Genomic DNA, 24154 nt, shown 5'->3' with positions numbered 1-24154 from the left:
CTGCGCGTCCGGAGCCTGTGCTCCGCAATGGGAGAGGCCACAACAGTGAGAGGCCCGCGTACCACAATAAATAAATAAATAAATAAATAAATTTAAAAAAGATAAAAGTCTCTAGTAGAGAAATTGTATCAGAGCCTAGTATTAAGAGCTGTAGGGCCACAAGTTTCCCATGATACGGCCTTAGCAGAGGCTGTTAAGGCAGTGACAGAAAATTTGTACCGAGGGAAATAGCAGAAGAGTTTGCCTACAATTCACGAAAATGCTCCCTGCACTTGGCCTGAAGGAAATCAGCAAAATTTGTAACAGCTTGTGTATTTGTATGCGGGATGGAGAACGAGTTTAATTTTTTAATTTCTCTGAATTATCACGTAAGATTCAGAAGATGCTCTCTCTGCCTAGAAGCCACCCCACTGGGATAACTATGCCTACGGAGTGCCTTTGCCTATGACTCCTACTTGCTAACAGACTGGCAGCCTGGCCCCAGGGCCTGGTCGCTGCTCCCAGTGCAATGGTGGATATGGTGTCAACGGTTGCAAAATCAAAGCCCCTTACATCCTCTCCATGCCTCGGTCCCACCCCCCACCCCACTCACCATTGATGTTCAGGAAGGGGAAGGTGTCCTGGATGGGAACGTGGTGCTGTGACTGGTCCAGCTCACCTTCCTCATCTTCTTCATCCACACCATTATCTTTCTCATCCCAAGGAGCAGATCCAGTGGATCCTACCCGAGAAACACACACACACACACACAAAGGTCAAAAGTGAGGCGCTCACGTTGCACTGTCATCCCTGCAGCCCACTCCCAGCTCCTCGTACGGAGCCCCAGTGCAAGCTCTCATCCCCTCCCCTATCCAGGACCTGCAGACCCTACTCCCTTCTCCTAGAAACCTTTTAATTCCTACTCTAAACCCCTTTCTACACATTCGCATCCCTTCTAAGGACCCAAGGAGCACAGCTTCTCTCCTCTATAAGCTTACTGTGAAGACAGACCCTTCCCTCATGGCAGAGCCTCACTAGATTCACTGGAGGTCAAGTCTAAATTATCTGGCTCTTAGTCGGAACTGGCTCAACATTGAGTAAATATAGGGATCAGGTGGTATTCTCCTAGGAAAAATACCATACAAATTAAATGATCACTTACCCATCATTTATAAAGAGAACTTAATAGCCTTCATAATGTCATGGCAATTGATTCTTAGAACAGCCTTTGAAATACGCAGGAAAGATGAGAACCCAGATTTTATAGTGGAAGAAGCTGAGGCTCAAAATGTTGAATGACTTGATTCAATGTCCCACAAGTAGTGAAATAGAAAGACCGAGGTTTATAACTCAGACCTTCTAAGTTTTAAGCCCTCCTTCTTCTAAACTACCTGGCCTCTGTTCTCAGTGTTGAGTCCCAAGAGAAGTTATTTTTTATAGAACTCAATACCCCCTCTTCTTTCTAATGCTTTACTGTTCCACTGGGTGGGCAGGAAGACTGTGCTGAGTTTATATCTTTTGTTCTCTGGGTTCTTTCTAGGGACAGCATTTCTTGCTTTATTTACCAGTCTTCAACTTTGTAAGCGAGGCGACTTTCAAGTCGACTATCGCTTTAAGGGTCCAGCCCGGAACCTGGCACACTGTCCACCTTCTCCCCAGCAGCTGGGGCCTCACCTGGGTTAATGATAGAGCCCTGGGGCTGGGGGATGTCACACACTTGATATATCTTCACTGGGTTCATGGGCACCTCCTTGGTGCCGTCGTACATCAGGTTGAATTCCCTGCTCTTGTTGAGCGCACAGCGGAGCTGGGCCTTCCATTTAGCTGGGTCGGGGTCGTCCACCCCTTCCTGGTACTTCCCCTGTCTCCACAGCCCAGGCCTGAGGGATAGGAAACTGCAGTGAGTGCCTGATTGTTGCCCAGAAACACTGGAAAGTGTGCCCGCCCTCCCTCATACAGACACAGATACACACAGCCCTGCCTGACCGCCCCATCACCCCAACTCCAATTTACAGAGACTGCAGCAGAAAACACCACGCTGGGGACCAGGCAAGGCAGGGCCTGAGACAAATTAAGCCAAATGCAAATACAGTATTTTAAAAAGAGGAGTCTCATCTCAAGTGCTTGTGCCAGCATCATCTGTCAAGACTACAATGGCCTTAATGAAGGGTTAAAAATAAAGAAAAATCTGGAACAAGTATACACCAAAATACTAATGGCAACTTTTGGATAGCAAGATTTCAGGTAATTTTGTTTTGTTTGGCTTGCCTTATTTGTTTTTCACATGAATTGCTTATATAATAAGAAGAGAAAGGGAGGTGGCGTATGATATGAAGAATTTAGGCTTGCAGTTCCCTCTCCCTTCAGTCTTTAACCTGATGCACAAATAACTGTTGAAACCAAGTACCTTTAGGAGTAGCAGCCCATAGGAGGGCAGGAAGCACGCTCTGGGGGTTCAGCTGGCCTCAGTGCGAGGCTGAGGGCCTCAAGTCCTAATAAACTGACACCACCTGCCTTTCCCTGCTTCCTCAAACTCCCACATTGGGAACATTTTGCTGGGAACACCAGTGGCTGGTGGCCTGGGCCAAAACCAGTGTGGCCCCGCCTCTCTGGTTTTCAATTTCCAGGTCTAACAGGCATCTATGTGTCTGTTCACGGGATATCAGCCCTCCCCCACTGTTAACGTATCTCAGATGTCTACACTTTCTTCAGGGCTGTGACGTATGTGCTGGTGCAGAAAAGGGGGATGTCTTTTGCAGAGGACTCAAGATCAAGAGAACGAGATGGACCGGCCAGACTGCTCCCACTTGATGTTAGGAAGATAAGGTGGCCATGTAGTTAGAATTCTGCAGGGGAACATAGCCTATAGAGTCTATGGGTTTGCGGATCCACAACTTTTATTTTTTCAGTAAGGCCAACCAAGCTCGTAAGAGACTGACATATAATCCAGAATGCCAGTCTACTCGTTTTCAAAGGGGGATAAAGCTGGTCAGTGACCAGCATGGTTAAGTCCAATAACCTGGACATAACCATGTATGATCTCAACCAGTAACTCCTGTATCTGGTTTCTAATGACAATTCCAAGAACATAAGACCCACTCAACATTTAAATCCAAATTTTCAGATGACTCCAAAGCTAAATGGAAATGATTTGATATTGAACTCTAAATCTGCATTATCTAGACTATCTCTTACCCAGTTGGGTAACCCAGAAGCGACAGTAAAAGGCTCCTGCTTTCCCAAAAATCACAGGGCGTAAAGATGAAAAGCACTGGAAAGGCAAGACCCCCAGTGAATTTGCAAAGCTGCTCTTGTGTCTTTGTCTTTGTGACCTTGAAGCCAGGAAAAATTCTAAAAATACAAATGTATTCATTTTTAAAACTTGACTTTACTGACTATTGTTCAGATCCCCAAGCCTACAAAAATAATTTTATTTTTTTAAAAATGCTCCCTCTTCAGACTGTATTACAAAGCTACAGTAATCAAGACAGTGTGGTACTGGCACAAAAACAGAAAGATAGATCAATGGAACAGGATAGAAAGCCCAGAGATAAACCAACACACATATGGTCAACTTATCTTTGATAAAGGAGGCAGGAATGTACAGTGGAGAAAGGAAAGCCTCTTCAATAAGTGGTGCTGGGAAAACTGGACAGGGACATGTAGAAGTATGAGACTAGATCATTCCCTAATACAATACACAAAAATAAGCTCAAAATGGATTAAAGACCTAAATATAAGGCCAGAAACTATCAAACTCTTAGAGGAAAACATAGGCAGAACACTCTATGACATAAATCACAGCAAGATCCTTTTGGACCCACCTCCTAGAGAAATGGAAATAAAAACAAAGATAAACAAATGGGACCGAATGAAACTTCAAAGCTTTTGCACAGCAAAGGAAACCATAAACAAGACCAAAAGACAACCCTCAGAATGGGAGAAAATATTTGCAAATGAAGCAACTGACAAAGGATTAATCTCCAAAATTTATAAACAGCTCATGCAGCTCAATAGCAAAAAAAAAACAACCCAATCCAAAAATGGGCAGAAGACTTAAATAGGCATTTCTCCAAAGAAGATATACAGACTGCCAACAAACACATGAAAGAATGCTCAACATCATTAATCATTAGAGAAATGCAAATCAAAACTACAATGAGATATCATCTCACACCAGTCAGAGTGGCCATCATCAAGAAATCTAGAAACAATAAATGCTGGAGAGGGTGTGGAGAAAAGGGAACACTCTTGCACTGCTGGTGGGAATGTGAATTGGTACAGCCACTATGGAGAACAGTATGGAGGTTCCTTAAAAAACTACAAATAGAACTACCATATGACCCAGCAATCCCACTACTAGGCATATACCCTGAGAAAACCATAATTCAAAAAGAGACATGTACCAAAATGTTCATTGCAGCTCTATTCACAATAGCCCGGAGATGGAAATAACCTAAGTGTCCATCATCAGATGAATGGATAAAGAAGATGTGGCACATATATACAACAGAATATTACTCAGCCATAAAAAGAAACGAAACTGAGCTATTTGTAATGAGGTGGATAGACCTAGAGTCTGTCATACAGTGTGAAGTAAGTCAGAAAGAGAAAGACAAATACCGTATGCTAACACATATATATGGAATTTTTAAAAAATGTCATGAAGAACCTAGGGGTAAAACGGGAATAAAGACACAAACCTACTTGAGAATGGACTTGAGGATATGGGGAGGGGGAAGGGTAAGCTGTGACAAAGCGAAAGAGAGGCATGGACATATATACACTACCAAATGTAAGGTAGATAGATAGTGGGAAGCAGCCGCAGAGCACAGGGAGATCAGCTCGGTGCTTTGTGACCGCCTGGAGCGGTGGGATGGGGAGCGTGGGAGGGAGGGAGATGCATGAGGAAGGGATGTGGGAACAGATGTATATGTGTAACTGATTCACTTTGTTATAAAGCAGAAACTAATAAAAATAAATAAATAAATAAATAAATAAATAAAATACAAAAAATACAAAAATAAAAATGCTCCCTGCCTCAAAGGAGTTTACAATCCCTTAAAGGAGACAGATGAGTCCACAGATCAGAAATACAGATACTATGTGAACACCAGTAAAACTGCCTAATCCATAAAGAGTCGGGGGGTAGGTATGGTTGGCCAAGTTTATCAGAATTTATGATTCTAGGGCTGAATCTTGAACATGGGTAGAAGTTAACCAGGTGAGAAGCGTGGGTCACGATACTCTAAGCAGAAGAAGCTTTATGGGCAAAGGCAGAGGCTGAAAAGCACAGTGCTTAGGGGACCTACAAGCAGTTCAGCTTGCGTGGAGGCAGCATGAGATGCAAGTCTGAGCTTGTAAGTAGGAACCATGCCAAGGAGTTTGGACCTGATTCTTAGAACACTGAGAACCACTGAGAGATCTAAGCAGGTTGTGATGGGATCAGATTTAAGTTTTAGAAAGAACCCTCTAGCTGCAGGACTGAAAAGGGTTTGAAGGGAGGCAAGGCATGAAGATAACACATAGTCTCTATATAATCCATATAATAGTGTCACTAGGGTCTGAACTAAGGAGGTGGCGGTAGGGATAGAGGATACAGGTAACGAAGGAGCCGTTAAAGACGCTGACTTGACAGAGCTTGATGAGGAACTGAGTCCTTGAAGAAGGTGAGAGAGAAATCAAGGATGATTCCCTGGTTTAGGGTTTGGGAGACTGGGTGGGGGGTGATGCTGGCCACTGAGATAGGAGCAGGTTTAGAAAGATGATTTCCCTTTGGAAATGTCGGAGTTCAAATGCCTGTGGAAGGCCTAGGGGAGAAGGCCCAGCATGCCCAGGGCAGTTTTTTATCCCCACTCACCTCTCACATCACCTGAGGGACTCTCCCTGCCTGCCTCCAGCCTGGAAGAAGGTCCACCAGATTACTGACATCTCTGCCCTGTGGGCAAGGACCAATTTCTTTTCATTTCTGTATCCCTGCTCAGGCTTTAGCACACAGTTGGTCAATGTGTATTTGTTGAATTGCCTCAAATTTACAGAAATACACTTCTTGGGGAATGAATAAGTTGCTATTACGGATGGAAGACCAGGAAAACAGCTATGAGCAGAAGGCCAAGGAGACACTGCAGAAAGTGCTGGAGGAGAAAATGCATGCACAACAGCAACTGCAGAGCAAACAGGTGCGGGGATGCTCCATAATCCTTGGGGCTGGGAACCCTGGGGCAGTCTGGGTGGCAAGGGAGCCAGCTGCACAACTCCCTGGAACCCCCAAGGCACCACCCTCTCCTCTGATCTCCCTCAGCGGTCCCTGGCCCTGGCCGAGCACAAGTGTGAAGAGTGGAAGAGCCAGTACGAGAGCCACCCCCAGCATGCAACTGTCCCCTACCCTGCCAGCCCAGTAATCATGAACGCCGTCTTCCTTCTCTTTTTTACAATGTGGTACATATGGATTTTTTTTGAATGAGATTTAACCAGCTTTTAAACCTTTCTTCTTTCTAACAATATCAGTACTCTCTGACTCTCCAAATGCGCCTTTTCAAGTTGATTTAATTTATGGAAACATCACCCTTCATACTTTCCCTTTCTTTTTTAAGCTTCCCCATGGTAGTGTAATGTAGTAGAAGGAGATTTGGCCTGGGAGTTTGGACACCAGGGTTCTAGCGGCAGTAACCCACAGTTACACACGTTATATTATTAAAGAAAAAAGTAACTTACAGAAATGTATGAGGCCATTATGCACATACACACAAATATATATTCACTCATATATCCATAAAAAAGTAGTCTGGAAGGTTCTATAAAATGTTAAAGGTGTTCATCCCACGGTGGAGGAGATATACGTTAACTATATTACCCTCTTAAATTTTTACAGTAAATATATATTACTTTTATAATTTAAAAAGCCAAACTTTTCATTTTTAAAAACCTAAAACATGAAAGAAAACTGGAAAACCAACAAAATTAAAACAATCCCTAAGTCTGAGGCAACGATTTTTTTATCCGAGTACAAGTGATGAATGAAAATACTAAGAATGGTGTGTGACACCTTAAAGTATAGAAAAAAATACAGTAAGGCAAGTAGGCATTAAGATAATAGAATATAAAAAGTTACCCAGATATATTCAGACAATGGACTATTATTCCAGTAATAAAAAGAAATGAATTACTAATATGAGCTACACGGATGAGTCACAACATGAGGAGCCAAAGAAGCCACGTGCAAAAGGGTACTTATTGTATGCTTCCATTCATATGAATTTCTAGAAAAGGAAACACTAATACATAGTGAAAGAAAGCATGTCAGTGGTTGCCTGATGCCAGGCCTGGGAAACTGACTGTAAAAGGATAAGAAGGAACTTGTTGCAGGTATTGGAAGTGTTCTGTATCTTGACTTTGGCGATGACAATATAGATATACACATTTGTCAGAACTTATCAAATTACATGCTTAAAATGGGTACACCTTGTTGAATGTAATTCATACTTCAATAAAGTTGATTTTAAAGTTAAATTAAAAAGTCACCTATGGGGACTTCCCTGGTGGCACAGTGGTTAAGAATTCGCCTGCTAATGCAGGGGACGTGGTTTCAAGCCCTAGCCTGGGGAGATCCCACATGTCGCCGAGCAACTAAGCCCGTGCGCCACAACTACAGAGCCTGTGCTCTAGAGCCCGTGAGCCACAACTACTGAGCCCCTGTGCCACAACTACCGAAGCCCACGTGCCTAGAGCCCATGCTCCACAACAAGAGAAGCCACCACAGTGAGAAGCCGGCGCACTGCAACAAAGACACAATGCAGCCAGAAATAAATAAATTAATGATAATTTTTAAAAAAATAGTCACCTAGATGTCTGAGTGAGACAGAGTCCCTTTCAGCTTTCAGTCCCAGCTCTTCTCTGAAGCCTCCCCTCGTTTACCCTGGCAGCATGTGACCACTTTGCATCTCTTTAACACCTTATATTTATCGGTTCCATTCAGATTTGATGCTTGAAAAGTTTTGTATATTTTATGTCTAGCTTCCATTAAACTTGGTTCCTCTAAGGCAGGAACAATAATCTCTTTCATAAATTGAGACCATTACAAAAACAGAATTATGTTCCCTTTCCTCCCAATCAGGGGAATTTGAAGTAGGATTGATGAAATCCTGGAAATCATAAGCAAAAATGTCATTTCTGCATTTTTATGGCCACAGGGTCCTGTGTTTTCATCAGATTCTTGAAGATATCACAGAGCCCAACAATGCTAAGAATCTCTGCTTTGAATCCATGTGCTTTCACCCAGCTCTGTGGTACAAGGCACCCTGCCCCTGGGGCAATCTGTCTGTGGTCCCTGCAAAGATGATAAACCCACATCAGAGACACTCACTCTTCTGCATGTCAGTGGACTCCACTGCCAGCTCTTCCTCCACAATGACGTCACTATCGCCATCTTCAAGATTCATTTCTGTCTCATCTAGAACACTGTCTTCCTCCTCTTCCTCCTCCTCATCTTCCTTGGAGACATCCTTTAATGTGGCAAGTAGTCTGTTGTAACCAGAAACTTGTTCTGGTTCACTCTATGCTTCACTTTCAGAACTTGAAGTATCTATAAACTCTCTGACTAAAAGGAAAATGGGGATTTTAAAAACAAAAATTATACTGTTCTTGTTGCTACCCCACGACTATCATCAGGCCCACAGTGGAACCAAGTTCAGACTTTTCTAAATAAAAACTAGCTTTTCTGCAAATATGCAATCCTATCTATTCAACCAGACCGAGCACCAAATTTGTTTAAAACAGCTAATCTAGCTATGATTCTAGAAGCGCTTCCTCTTCTTTGAACTGCTCATGTTCCACATGGGAAGACAGCAAACTAAACACATGGAGCTTTAGGTTATCAGGCGATCTAACCTATGTGTCAGACATTTGGCACCTTTAAAGGAGCAACAGGAAAACTTACAACAAAAAAGTGTACTTTATTTCTGAGTCTGTGGTAATGAAATAAGACCTTTGATGATTTTGCACTCTATTTTATGTTAAGCAAACATGACATTCCCTCTTAGGATTCACCAAGAGCCCTCTGGTAAGCCTCCTTAACAGGTTCTAACAGGCTAATCTCTCAGGACAGTTCCATACTCTATACTACATTAGTTATCACAATGGCATTTTAACAGACATCTGCACTTAAAACTAAGCAATATTACTAAAATATAGCTTACATCTAAAATCAAAGAGAGTGGAAATGTAGCCAAACTTTAGTACCATATATAATCTTAAAAGTAACAGTCCAGAATCTACTATCATAAAGAAGGTATAAAGCATTACCAGTTGACAAGTCTGTGGTTTTGCTTCCTTTCTGGAAACCCTGAGAAGAAACAGGCAATGTTAAACTTTAACTACTAGTAGGTAGCAATTAGGAAAAGTCTAATGATACAACTTTAAATGAACATGGCAGACTATACCGTTATAAATACATTATATCTATTGTCAAGTAAAAACTCCATATGCATTTGGACAGGTTTTGGAAGGATATGCCAAATAGATAATAAGAGACGAATGAAAAAGTCTAACAAGACCACATGACAAATACTACAGTCACACAGTAACAGGCTCTCATCCAAAAGATGGGAAATTTTGGCAAATAAAAGCCCTCGGGGTTCACCTTTTCTAGCAAATTTCTTAAGTAGACTATCCCTCTAATTGTTGATAAAGCAGCCCAAAGGGGTGGGATGAGCACTAAGATCATAACTGAGAGTCTGGACACTTAGAGAGGAACCCACAACTACCCAAACATTAGTTTCCTCATGGTCATTGAATAGATAGGTGATGTCGAGGGTCCCAAGCAATTCTTTTTTTATTTTTTTTAACTTCTTTAATTTATTTATTTTGGCCTGCTATGGGTCTTCGTTGCTGCGCCCGGGCTTTCTCTAGTTGCGGCGACAGGTGGCTTCTCTTGTTGCGGAGCAGGGGCTCTAGGCTCGCGGGCATCAGTAGTTGCACCAACCTGGCTCAGTAGTTGTGGCTCGCGGGCTCTAGAGTGCAGGCTCAATAGTTGTGGCGCACGGGCTTACTTGCACCGCGGCATGTGGGATCTTCCCGGACCAGGGCTCGAACCCCTGTCCCCTCCCTTGGCAGGCGGATTCTTAACCACTGCGCCACCAGGGAAGCCCGAAAGCAATTCTTTAAAAACATAGAAAACGAACACAAGCTTATAAAACCTCTGCCCAGTCGCCACACAGGAGGCGTGCCGTCTAGCATAAAACTACAGGCTCAACAAAGGGTAGGAAGACCGGCGAAGAACCCCATCTCAGGCGGGAAGCCGCCAGGATCCCCGGGCGAGCTAGGCCGGCGCCGGGGCAGCGTGGCACGCGGCGGGAGCTGCCCTGTCACTACCCCCGGGGCACCGGCGGACCAAACGAGGGGACACGCGGGCTCCCACCGGGAAAGGACGCCGGCAGCGCCGGTCCCAGCCTTGCCTCTCCATACCTGTCATAGAAGGGATGCTCCTCGCCGAAATCCCTTAGATGCTTCTTCTGCTTTTTAGTTAGGGAGTTGAGCAGCTGGCTCTGGCTCCGGCTCCGGCTCCGGCTCCCGCGTTTGCCCATGGGGAAGACGTCAAGTCAGCCAACCTCCAAGAATCGCGTCTTTCACCTGGAAGTCGTCTCGTCAACCCACTCACGCGGGATTGCCAACGGCGCTTTAAGGCGGAAGCAGGGTGCCATAAAGCAGACCCGCTTTACGTCGCGCTTGTACGACAGGCGTGGCTGTGAGAATCAGCCTGCATAAACGTGTAGTAACTGAGATGGTTGAATGCAGTGCCTTTCTATTATGCCATAATACAAATACCAACTAACATTTAAGGCTGCCGGTGCATCTCAATTCATCCTCACAACAGTAAACAAATAGGCCTTGTTAATAAGCCTGATATTGGAGATGAGAAAGCTGATGCTTATAAAAGGTTACACTCACACTAGCAAGAGAGGAGATGGAAACCTAATTCTCTCTGATGCGACCACAGGCTTTTCCCACTAGGATCTGCCACATGCGTGTGCTATGTGAAGAATGAGGACGCAAGGCTGCTGAGATTCCCGCCCTTACCCTACCCCCTCATTTTCTGAAAGTATTGCAAGGGCCCTTGGTAACACATCTGTTCTGGCATTTTTCATGTTATAAAAGCAAAAACACATCCAGAGAGGTAAAGTGACTTTCTTAAATCACCCGGAGAGTCGATGTTAGAGAAAGCAGTAAAACTCAATAAAGTGTCTCAAAACAGAATTGGGGCAAATTGGGATGGAAAACTTTTAAAGGGTAAGTAACTTTTCTATATCTGGGTCGTGGTGGTGGTTACACCTGGTATACAATTACCAAAATTAATCAAACTGTACCTTTGAAATTGGTACATTTTAATGCAAGTAAATAATAATCTCAATAAACAAAGAGGTAAAAACAGCGCAACTGGACTTAATACTCTAGAGACAGGCAGAGTGTGCAGGGATACTTAAAAACCACAGGATAGGGCTTCCCTGGTGGCGCAGTGGTTGAGAGTCCGCCTGCCGATGCAGGGGACATGGGTTCGTGTTCCGGTCCGGGAGGATCCCACATGCCGCGGAACGGCTGGGCCCGTGGGCTATGGCCACTGAGCCTGTGCGTCCGGAGCCTGTGCTCCACAACGGGAGAGGCCACAACAGTGAGAGGCCCACGTACCGCAAAAAAAAAAAAAAGAATACATATTATAGTCTTCAGGATGACTACTAAGAGAATAGTAGAAGAGTGAAAAACTTAATTAATGTGTGATTTTGGTGAGTCAAGGATGAATGCTATTGTCTTACTATTACTAAAAGAATAGTAAAAAAGTGAAATATTTCCAAGCTAATAGAGGGGGAAAGTGGAATAAGAGAAAACCATCCACTCAGAAGGAGGCAAGAAAGGAGAGAAAAAGGAACATAGCACAGATGGTACAACTGGTATTGAGCAAGAAGGTAGATTTAAACCCCAGTACACGAGTAATTACATAATATAAATGGACTAAAAGTCAAAGATTGTCAAACTGGATTTTGTAAAAATGATACGCTATTTGAAGGCATATGTCTAAACCTTAAGACAAAAATTGACAGAGAACATATGAAAAAGATATGGTATGAAAACTCTAACCAACAGAAAGCCAGTGATGAAGCTAAATGACAAAGGAGACGTTAAGGGAGAAACACTACTAGAGATGAAAAGGGACATTTCATGATGATCTAAAGTTTTGCTCTACAGGAAGTATTAGGATTCTAAATTTATATGCACCTAGTAACACAGCCTCAAAATATATAAAGCAAAAATCGTTCATATTAAAAGAAGAAACACACAAATGACAAACATGTTGAGATTTTTAAAAACATTCTCAATGATGGAACAAAAAGACAAAAAAAAATCAATATGAGAATTTAAGTTGGAACAACATCATTGGCAAACTTGGTTTAATGGATCAATTCTTTCTTAGATAATTTCACAAAAGATCTGAAGGCAGTCTAGGGTAGTGGTTACACACAGGAGCTTTGGAGTCAGGCAGACCTGGATTCAAGTTCTGCCACAACTACTTTATGCAAGTGAACTTGGATAACTTCCTTCACCTCTGTGAGCCTCAGTTTTCCCAACTGTAAAGTGGGGTGAATACCAGTATAGACCGCATGGGGTCATTGTGAGGATGAACAGAGATGATGCAGGTGGAGTGCTTGCCCCAGAGTGGATCCCAGGCCGACCTGTCCCTGCCATACCTTGCTCTTTTCCCGCAGCGTCATAGAGATCAGGCTCTGCTCGGTACTGCTCCTTTTCAGCTCCACCCTCAGCTTCCTCATTTCTTTTTCCATGTCATGGATTTGCTGAAAGAGTTCCAACAACAGGGAAGTCAACTTCACAACTCATTTCATCCGGTTCATTAAGGCAGAAACCTAGTCTGGGATTCGCTTCATTCCTTCCCTTGGGGGACAATTCCACATCTTTGAGGCAAAGTAGACTTTCTTTCAACGGATGCAATGAAAGGGCTGGGTGAGGGAAAATTTGAGTTTCTTTTGAAGATCAGCATGGATCCTGGATTAAACAGTACAAGATACCTATCCACTCATTAGAATCTCTTTCCTTGGGGCACATTTTGGAGTTCAATATAAATAAGGGCTGTTTGGAAGACACAATGGGCACAGTTTGGAAGAAAAGAACAATGACATTTTTCTTTTTTCTCATTTGAGGCAGAGAAGTGTGCTCCTGACAGAGAGAAGAACACAAGTCTCCTGCCCCCATCCCAGGCACCGTCCTTCCCAACGGATGGAAAACGTATGCCTGGTGATGTGCACGAGGGTTTGGGCCTGTACAGGGGGTGAACATTTACATTGAGTGGTCATCTTTTCATTGTATTGATTTTTATGTTCACCTTCCGTAGAAGGCCAGTGATACATTTGCTTTTTATTTTGTTTTTATGAATTGTTGTAAAATTGAATGTATTTAAGCAAAAATACTTCAAGAAGAGTTGTGTTAATAGCAGTGCTCAGGGCTGTGATAAAACTTGTGACAGTGGATCATGAAAGACTGGGCATCACAAGTCCAGGGGTAGGGACCACGTTGAATTTCTAGCAGCATATGGTGGCCACCTCCCATCCCTTTCCCCAGGGGAAACCTGATGAGGGGCCTTGAGCCAACTGCCCAGAAAATCTGGGGAGAGTGTGTTTTCCATGGTCTTTTCACCCATCTCTTTGAGGCTAGCAAATCAAGGAATTAGGAGACTACATTAACAGACAAACACCCAGAAAGCCCCAGAGCTTGTGCTAGCTAATGGGCCAAGGAACCCCTCCAAAACACTCAAGGTCACAATCTAGGCTTTCAGTGGACACCTAGGGGTCAGGAGGTTCAACGCACGGTTTTGCAGAGTTTTAACTCTTTCTCTTGGGCTTCCCACTTCTCCTTCTGGGCATCTTCCTTCTGTAACTCTTCTTTCAGCACTGAGCACTGTGGAGAAAAAGGACAAGGCCACGGGGGCTTGGCTGGGGGTCCCAAGTACCTGTGTTCACGCCCAGGAGTGTTTCCTGCTGTATAACCCAATCACACCTCTGAATTCTGAGAGGCGAGACCATTTGTGTGATGGGAGCACGGGATCCTGCAGTCATTCCAAGTTCACCCTCTCATGAGTTCTGAGGAATAGAGCGCCTAAATTCCTCTTCAGAAGCCAGCAAACTTCACTTCAGGGGAAATCCAGCTTTGTAGAGTCTGGGTACTTAGGGTGCAGGAATTGGGATGTTTTCACGCTGTGACCGGTGAGGGTGCAGGGGGCCGAGCCAGAGAGCTGGGGTCCATCTTAGGGCTTTTGTGCAGGTTGCATCTCAAAGACACAACTGCCCCGACTGGTGTGGAGGGGTAAACGGAGCTGTCTTGCCCGAGGGCGTCTCGGCAACAGGCATTAAGTGCATAAGGATGGATGTGCCTTCTTTTGACCCAGCAATTCCCACTTTAGGAATGTACCTTAAGGACAATGACTGGAGAAATAAGTAAATCTGTAGTTTCAAGGATGCTCTTCACAGAATTGTCAGTAACTCTGGAATAAAAATAAAATGAGGAAACAACCCAAGTGTTGTTTAGAACAGCAGACCACTTTATAACACTGGGTACATCCAGGAGAAAGTATGTAGCTTTTAAGACGAATGATAAGAGCGCTGATTTATTAGCACGGGAAAATAGTAAGTATTTAAAAATTTTAAAAAGGTGCATAGAATAAATTCACTATAAAATGATTGATTGATTGATTTCTAGGCAATATATAGAAATAAGACTGGAAGAACATACATGAAAATATTAACACTGATTTCTCAAGGTAGCATTTCCTCTCCTCTCTTTTTATTTTTTCTTCTCAATGTCATCTACTTATTTTTCTAAAATTAACACACATGATGTATGTCATTAAAAAAAAAAGGCATCTCAAATGTTCACAAGAGCAGTACCCTTGGTGGTGACGAGCCCTTGTGCTACTGGCCAGCACAGTGTAGAGAAGGGACCTCATTCCGAGGAAACAAGGAAGGGGAAACGGGGACATAAATCATCCAAATGCACTTCAGGAGGTAGAAGAGCCAAGCAGGTGCTGTCTTTGTAGATTCCTTCTACTTAGCAGCACCTCTGCATCCCCTTCCCGTCCCCAACACACACACACAAACACACACACACACACACACACACCACATTAAACAGCTATAGCACATGCCTGGGAAGACACTCTGCTTGGGAGAAACGAATGCAGAGGGCTTGGCCAGGCAGCCAACCCAGGGCAGAGGCAGAAGAGCACAACTAAAACCAGCCTCCCACTTCTCAGAAAACGATTTTGTCATCCCCATTTCACAGATGGGGAAATGGAGGCCAAATAATTTACAAGAAAGGAAAGCTCTGGGATTGGACCCTGGTCTGTCTGATCCCAAAGCTCATGCAGTGCCTTTCACCAGCTCCAAACTGGGTATGGTACTACGTACCAGGTATTACCTACTGTGCCTTTTCCTTGGAACCTCAAGATCTGTTCTCACCCCACCCCCATGCAGACCTAGCTATCGGGGATCCTCTGGGAATCTCTGAGTTGCCACCTGAGATGAAAGCTTTGAGGTTTTACCTTGACTCACAGAAACAGGCACATCATGCAAATACTGAGAAATCTTATCCTATAGAGTCAGGATTCTAAGTTAGCATTGAAGGCAAGATTTGCAAATAGTCAAAGTTACATGGAAAAAGCTCTTTGCTTGCCTACCACGTTCATCTTCCATAGAGGCATTCTACACACTAAAGTCTAAGGAAGAAATGAGAGTCTGCGTGTTTGCATCTGGATCTTCAGATATTCTGCTTTGAAGACAATTATGAGAACCAATGGTGCTGGGACCACGATGCAGCCGTGTGGTCATCCTTGCTCACAGAGAGATCGTATTCTGCTTAATATTAAACTTCGCAATGGCAGTATATGCTCATAGGTGTGTTTGTTGCTGGGATTAAACAAACTCATTTATAATAGGGGTTAGAAAATGTTTGCTGGATTTGAAAATCTATTATGCTTATTCTGAGCCACATACATGCTGTCCTTTGAAAGGCTTCAGAGAAGTTGGCCACCTGCCCAGCAGCTACCCTCCCTGTGTCCTTGGGCACTGGCCTCATCTCACCACCGTGTGTCATGTGACTCCACTGTGTCTGCTTTTCACAGCTACAATTTGCTGATGACCCGACACTCACTCTGGAGCTGAGGGCTTCGAGCTGGTGATCCTTTTCTTTGTTCTCACTTTTCAGTTGATTCACCTCCTGTTTTAGTTGTTGAACTTGACCATCCTTTACTAACACGTCTCTTTGCAAAGATGACACCATCTCTGTAAAAGAACCAAACAAACCAAACCAAAAGACTCATGGAGGTCAAAGAGGCAGGAAGGATTATTGGCAACACCATGGCTGTCAGCCAACGTTCGGACAAGACCTTCCAAGCCTGGGCCACCACCGGTGCCCGCCTAGAACTGGGGAGGCTTTTTCCAAGGGTCCCAGAGCAGGAATGGGAATGAGAGCAAAGTCCACAGAACAGGGTTTGAGGCTTCAGTGAGAATGAGGGGCAGTCAGCACCAGCGAGAGGAGAAACCTTTGGGGGCCCCTTGTGGGCACAGGCCAGGCAAAGCTGGGAGGAGAGGCCACACCATGGGCCTGGGGAACAAAGCCCCAGCACAGGGAAGGTCTAGGAATTCTTCTCCAGAGGCCAGGAGACGGGCGTGTGGCAGAGGGCACTGCTGGATGCTATTGATGGGGTGGTTGGTTTCACAGTCCTCTGAGTTTGGACCCCTCTCTACCACTTATTAGCTTCATGGTCTTGGACAAGCTATTTCACCTCCCACTGTCTGTCCCACACAGATTTATTGTAAGGGTCCAATGAGACGGTATATCCCAAGAACAAGAAGTGGCTAAATTATGTTTGTTCCATGGCGCCTATTATTTTTCTCGGCAGCCAGCTTCCAAAATGGCCCCAATGATCCCTGCCGCCTAGAATTCATGCCCTGTGTAGCCCCTCCCACCCTGAATAGGGCTGCCATGGGTAACCAATATGATACTGTGGAAATGATGGACTGTTTCCTCTCAGGCTGAGTCATAAAAGACACTGTGGCCTCCTCTTTGCTCCCTCTTGAATCACTCACTCTGGGGGAAGCCAACTGCTGTGTTGTGAGGACACTCAAGCAGCCCTAGAGAGAAGCATGTGTGCTGAGGGACTAAGGCCTCCAGCCAATAGCCACATGAGCAGCCATTCTGAAGGGGGATCCTCCGGCTCCCCCCGAGGCTTTAGATGACATGACTGATGCCCCAGCCGACATCTTGACTGCAACTCATGAGAACTAAGTCACCCCCCACTCAAATTCCTGAACTACAGATACTGGGGGAGATAATAAATATTGGTTGGGGTTTTATCCATTACATTTTGGGGTAACTTGTTATGCAGCAATAGATAACTACTCCATTACTGTAGCATCATTTTTTTTAACATCTTTATTGGAGTATAATTGCTTCACAATGGTGTGTTAGTTTCTGCTTTATAACCAAGTGAATCAGTTATGCATATACATATCTCCCCATATCTCTTCCCTCTTGCATTGTACTATCATTTTGAATAAAAGTGGGAAGAAGGGTGCATAAATGCAGTGGTATTGGGTTATCTCCTACGGTTCTTTTCTTGAAAGAACATCAGGCCCAGTTTTAGTGGTAGGTATCAATCAAGAATGTCTATGAAATAAAGCACAAAATGCTCCAGAATTTCATTTTAAAAATGAGCTTTGCCTCCAGGACACAGTTCAGTTACTTGGAAATCCCTCTGGGGCTTGCCACACTTTGAGTGGGTCCAGCCCATCTCAAGCGTTATCCCAACCCAGGTCTGTCCGACTCCCTGATCGGAGAAGGTGGGATCTGAGACAGGCTTGATGCTTGGATGAGGTTTCACTGGGCGACATACGGGAGGAAGGTGAGGACCAGCGAGTTCATCCTTCCATTCCTGGTGCCCAGAACAGCACCTAGCCTGGGGGAGGTGCTCAGAAAATATCTGAGGACATCCCAAGTGAGGGAGGAGCATAAGCAGAGACCTGGGGGCAGCAGGGGGTGGGGCTGGGTGTGATTAATTTGCAGAGTGAGGCAGAAGAAAAGCACAGATTCATACAGAGATGGGGATTCACGTGCGACTCAATGCTATGTCTGGCTTCTACAGCTGTGGGCATGTTTCCTGTTACGCGCCAACTGCTTTCAGAGTGATGTGCCCCTCCGAGGCTCACTGCCTCCTCCCTGTCACCTGCTTCTCTCCCTCCCCTCGTCTGTGAGTGGTCCCATCCTCTTCAGGTCTCTAGGCATGTCAGTTCCTGCTTAAAAACCTCCACTGGATTCCCAACACCCTTGGAATAAAAACCCAGACCCCCCGACCCTGCCCAGCCCCACAATCCCCTGTTCACTCCATGCAGCCTCTCTTGCCCTTGGCTTGTCCTTGCCCACGTGAAACAAGTCCTCTCTAAAAGAAGGACATAGCCGTGGAGGATACAACATAAACAGGTTAGAATCAGCTAGGTCCAAGGGGGCGTAAGATTCGACTTCCAGGGGGACTGGAGCCTCATTACAGACTCATTGTAATACATGAGCGAAATGACACACCCACCAGTACCAGGACAGTTCCGAGGCGGACCATAAAGGTCAAAAAGTGGGTGGTGGGGCTTCCCTGGTGGCGCGGTGGTTGAATGTCCGCCTGCCGATGCAGGGGACACGGGTTCGTGCCCTTGTCCGGGAAGATCCCACATGCCGCGGAGCGGCTGGGCCCGTGAGCCATGGCCACTGAACCTGTGCGTCCGGAGCCAGGGCTCCGCAACGGGAGAGGCCACAGCAGCGAGAGGGCTGTGTACAGGAAAAAAAAAAAAAGTGGGTTGTGGCCCAATTCCTGGAAATCCCCGCCCCTTCCCCAAAATATTAGAGTTGTCACAATCCTCCCACTCATTAGCCAATAAAATTACCCACCCCATAAAAACTAACCACCCCATAATTAGGGGCCTCTTGCCTTCTGAGATGGCCCACACTCTGTCTGTGGAGTGTGTTTCTCTCTAAAGAAATCCACTTCTTACTTTGTCTCTCACTGAATTCTTTCTGCATGAGACATAAAGAACCTGAGCTTTAGTAAGTCCCGAGACGACATGCGTGATCTCGATTAAAAGATAGTTGGTTCTGACTGGGTTCGAGTCCCAGCCCACGGGTTCAAGTCCCACCTGAGTTCCATGGTTGCACACCCACTAAGCTGGTCCCCCTTGGACTCCCCCCTTGAAGCGCTGCCCACCACGACACACAGTTTATTTTCTCCACAGCACCACTGCTCTCTGAAGTGGGCTTGTTTATTCATCCATTTACTTTTATTGTCTGTCACCCCCTCCCGAATCTGTGAGTACAGGAATCTGAGTGTCTTGCTTCGCTCTCCCTCCCCGGAGCCTGGAACGGGGCCTGACACCTAGTAGGAGCTCAAGAAACATGTTGAAGCAATGAAGGAATCCAGGGAATCAAAGCTCAGCCACAGCTGTGCGTTGGCTGCCCCTCTCCCAACCCAAGCCCTTTATCAGGGAACCACCTCTGATAAAATTAGTAAATGGTTTCTCTTGGGCCCAAGTGCACTCGGCTGAAATGGGTGAGACAATGGGTGCCTTAAAGGAGTGACCCCATTTTGTCCACGCTCTAGTTTGCACTCAGGCTGCTTTGTGGAACCACCCAAGCCACAAGGCGACCTGTGTTCTCCCTGGTGGGGCCAGTGCTCAGGAGACCTTGTAGCCAAGAGATACCATTCTCTCAAATATTTACCTGGCCCGGCCCTCGGAACTGGGCGGCAAGAAACCTCCACTGAGGGAGAACTCTAATGCACCGACACGGGTGATCCCTGAGGCTGCACCCAGGTCACGGGCACAGGTGTGCTGGTTGACTGGTGATGTCTGCAGGGGGAGGGCAGAAGCTCTGGGGCCTGAATGCAGAAGGGCCTCACCTGACGTGATGGCGGTCTCCCTCCTTAAGTTCTCGGCCTCGTGCTTCAGGGAGGTGATTTCTAAGTTTCTCTCAGACAGGGTCTGGCACAGCACCTGGTTGTAGCCTTGCTGTAGGGCACTGATCTGTGGAAGGAGGCAACACACAGTCAGAGGGGGCCAGCCAGTGCTGCAGGACACGCCGGTACTTCTCCAACATTGGGCAAAGAGTCGGGTTGATCTTGGATCAGGGTGTTGGGGAAACCAAAGTTTTCAGTTGTCACTTGTGGAAGGGGCAGGAGGGGGCCTGTTCCTTCAGTGACCACCATGTCATCGGTCCTCGAGACACGGACCTTATCTTTGTGGCCACCCAGGGGCTCCGGTGCTGCTGTCTTCCTATGACCTGTGGGTTTTCAGCCATAAATAGACCAGCTGTTGGTTCCAGATCATCCAGCACTGACTGGATGCACAGCCAAGTTCAAGAGCCAGGAGCAGGTTATGAAGTGAATTCCCTCTAATGAGAATAGAGGGTAGTTTATACCTCACAGAACACTCCAGAGTTTACAAAGCCCGTTCACACATGCTACACTGATACTCGTCACAGCGTTGCTGAAGGCTGACGTTCCCATTAATGTGCCCATTTTGCAAGGGAGCCAGGTTGAGACTCAGAGAGGCGAGGCCCCCTGCTTGGGATCACGTGGCTGGTCAGACGTGGAGTCTGATTCAAACCCAGTCTTTAGTTGCCTGGTTCCTCCTTCCCAGGTGGCTCTAGGAATGAGCGTGAGAAGTTGGAGGCTGTAAAGCATGGCATGGACTCGGGAGCCGGACTGTGGCCTTCAAGTCCTGCCTCTGCCAGTTAACGGGCTTTGTGAACACAAGGAGGACACCATATTCTGTTTCCTTTTGTTCAGTCTGTACGCAGGGTGATGGTAGTCCCAACCTGATAGGATTGTTAGAAGTATTTTAATAAATTAACGTGTACAAGTGCTCAGATCATGCCTGGCACACGGCTCAGGGGGATGAGCTCTGACCGTCCTCTCCTCTGACTACCCACGGGGTGTTTTTTTTTTTTTGGTTTGGGGTTTTTGTTTTTTTTTTTTTTTTGCGGTACGCGGGCCTCTCACTGTTGTGGCCTCTCCCATTGCGGAGCACAGGCTCCGGACGCACAGTCTCAGTTGCCATGGCCCACAGACCCAGCCAATCTGCGGCATGTGGGATCTTTTTGGACTGGGGCACAAACCCGTGTCCCCTGCATCGGCAGGCGGACTCTCAACCACTGCGCCACCAGGGAAGCCCTCACAGGGTGTTTTAGCTTCAGCTTCCCTCTTCCGTCTCTGTGGAAGGTAGTTGGTAATCTTTATGTGTGCATTTGTAAGCCTAGCCAGGCTCACTTAAACGCCAGTGTGGTTGTTATTAAGAGGAAATACAGGTGCCCCAGTCCGGGAGGATCCCACATGCCACGGAGCGGCTGGTCCCATGAGCCATGGCTGCTGGACCTGTGCATCTGGAGCCTGTGCTCCACAACAGGAGAGACCACAACAGTGAGAGGCCTGCATACCACAAAAAAAATAAAATAAAATAAATTAGGAAACTCCATTTTGCTGGTGTAGAGAGGAAGGCTCAGAGGGATCCAATTATTTGCTCACGATCATCCTTCTAGGAAGCAGCAGTGCTTGGATTAAAACAAAGTCCTCCCCAGTTGAAAGCCCATCTCTCGCCCTCTGTGCTTGCATACAGAACAGGGGCTGTCCTTTTGTACCTCCACACTTAAATACTCAGCACAATTTGTCCTAGGAGCTAAATGGGCCTGGCCAGGGCCCTTAAGGCAACAAATGAGACCAGTAATCCTCAGAAGGGCTCTTCGTGTACTGCCCATTTATGGCCTGTGGTTTGATTGATCCATCCATTTCCAGGGATAAAGCTGTGTCCCATTTTCAGTTTTGCTCCACAGTTGTGGGTTTAGTTTAGATTTCCCATCTCACACATGTTCATCCAGAGCCAAGGCGTCTCAGAACATTTGGCATCAAGCAACAGAAACCCACTGCAACTCGTTTAAGCATAAGATAGGACTTTATTGAAAGTAGCCTGGGGCATCCTATAGGACAGTGAGTGAGGCCAGGCTAAGGAGAGCCCAGAACTATCTCTTTCTATGAAGGACTGTTTTCTCCGTGAACCTCTGCTTCATGAGTCTCCTCTTGCAGATCAGCTTTCTCTGTGCACGTGGCTCCCTGGTGGCTTTCAAGTTGATTAGATCCAGTGCAAGTAGCCAGTCCAAAATGACCATGGTCATTGTCACCCAAGGCCATGGGACCCACTTTGGGAAACACTGTTCAAGCAAGGACCCTTCCCATGGAGAGCGGGGCTTCATGCTTTATCCCCAGAACCCAGAACAGTACCCTGGCACATATCTGTGGAGCTCCATACTTATCTGTGGGTGGATGCAGCTGACTTAGCTGCACACACACACCAGGCAGCGCTCTGCACTGCAGTCACAGTTGTGCACCAACACGATCTTTATCTCAATCATCTGCTTGTGGCTCCCCTTTTCAGAACTGTAACTGGTCTGAGAAAAGTGAAAATCAAAATTGAGACCAGGTGGAGTATCCACTGTGGGCCCAGCACTGCCTGATATGATGAAAAGGCAAGGCCCACCTTCAAGGACATGGACTACATTTAGGATCCGACCTTAAAAGGGGAATTTATTGGGAGGACACAGCATTTCTTGTGGAACCCAGGGGCAGAAGTACAGCTGGGCTTTCCAAGGCATCAGGACCAAAGACCAGAAAGTCATCAGGACACAGCTATGTCTGAGGTCTCATCCTCATGTCGGCCTCTTTCAGCAGTCACCTTCTCTCTGTGCTGAGGTACGTCCCCTGCTTCACTCACCTGTGGCCCCTTAATCCCTGATACCACATTGCCCAACCCAGGACCTGGGAGAGATGAACCTAGCCCAGCCCAGCTTCTGATTGGTTCTCCTGGGTCAGGTGAACACATACCTATCAGCTGTGACTTGAGAGGGTGGAGGTCACATGGCACCAATATGGCTGCTGAGATTCCTCCTTTTGGGTGGGGGGGGAGTGCTGGGGGGAATTTTCTTTGCTCTTTCATAGCCCTGGGGCCAGTTAGGGCCCAAGAACAGGTGAGGTGGGTGGCTTTTGATTTTTCTCCCCTGTCTCTGCCTTTCTTATATTTAGTCTAAGAACAAAAACACGGCGGAGAGGAAAGGAAGGGCCAGGGTCTTTCTTCTGGTTTTTACCTTTTTAGCTTTTTCTGTAGTGAAAAGAGAGAGAGCTCTGAGAAGTCTGAACCAGTGAACAAGCAGGATGAGTGTGCCTTCGGGAATTTTGAGGTGAAAGTGACCTCCTGCTTTGGTTTTAATTTACTCTTGCAGATAACTTCCTTGTCTTCCTAGGCACTATTCAGGGCTCCAGCCTATTGCTACCATTCCCAGCTAACATTCTCCCTGCCTTCCTTTTAGACGGAGGTGCATCCATGCTCCATAGTTTACGTACTAAACATCCATGAGCTATTCTCTGAACAACGTGAATAATTTTCTACTTGATTGTTTCCACACATACAAAACAACTAAGGTCCTTTGTGCAATTCCCACAGCACTCCTGCCGTATAGGAAGAGTCCAGAAGTGTTCAGATCAAAGTGGGGGGCTGGTCTCTAATGAGTTGAAGATTGAGCCCCGTGTTGGTTTGCTAAACACAGTGATGAATTCCCACAAGCTTAGTGGCCTAAAACAACAAACGTATTCTCTCATGGGTCTGGGGGCTGGAAGCCCCAAATCAGCATCAGCTGGGCTGCAATCAAGGTTTTTCAGAAGGACCAAACTCCCTTGGATGCTCTAGGGAGGAGTCCATCCCTTGCCTCTTCCAGCTCTGGTGGCTGCTGGCATCCCTTTTTTCTTTCTTTTTTTTTTTTTCTCGCTATGTAGGATTCCCATCTAGGGAAATACAATAATTTATATGTGCATTTTCCTCTTGATGGACATTTAAATTGTTTCCAATTTTCAATATGATTTCTTTAAAAAAAATTTTTATATACTTTTTCAAGGTTACTTTACATTTACAGTTATTACAAAATATTGGCTATATTCCCTGTGTTGTACAATACATCCTTGAGCCTATCGTACACCCAGAAGTTTACATCTCTCACCTCCCCACCCTGTATTGTACCCTCCTCCCCCTCCACGCTGGCAACC

The 24154-nt window shown here is 45.9% G+C and overlaps 1 pseudogene across 1 annotated transcript in view; it reads right to left on the bottom strand.

Moving 5' to 3' along the window:
* LOC308610912 (centrosomal protein of 78 kDa-like) overlaps positions 1 to 24154 on the bottom strand; it is a 460151-nt pseudogene that overhangs the window by 51108 nt on the left and 384889 nt on the right. The window lies entirely within an intron of this gene.

The sequence above is a fragment of the Mesoplodon bidens genome (genome assembly GCF_964165515.1).
Source record: "Mesoplodon bidens genome assembly, contig: HAP1_SCAFFOLD_96, whole genome shotgun sequence".
Taxonomy (NCBI): Eukaryota; Metazoa; Chordata; class Mammalia; order Artiodactyla; family Ziphiidae; genus Mesoplodon; species Mesoplodon bidens.
This window is presented reverse-complemented; position numbering and strand designations above follow the sequence as displayed.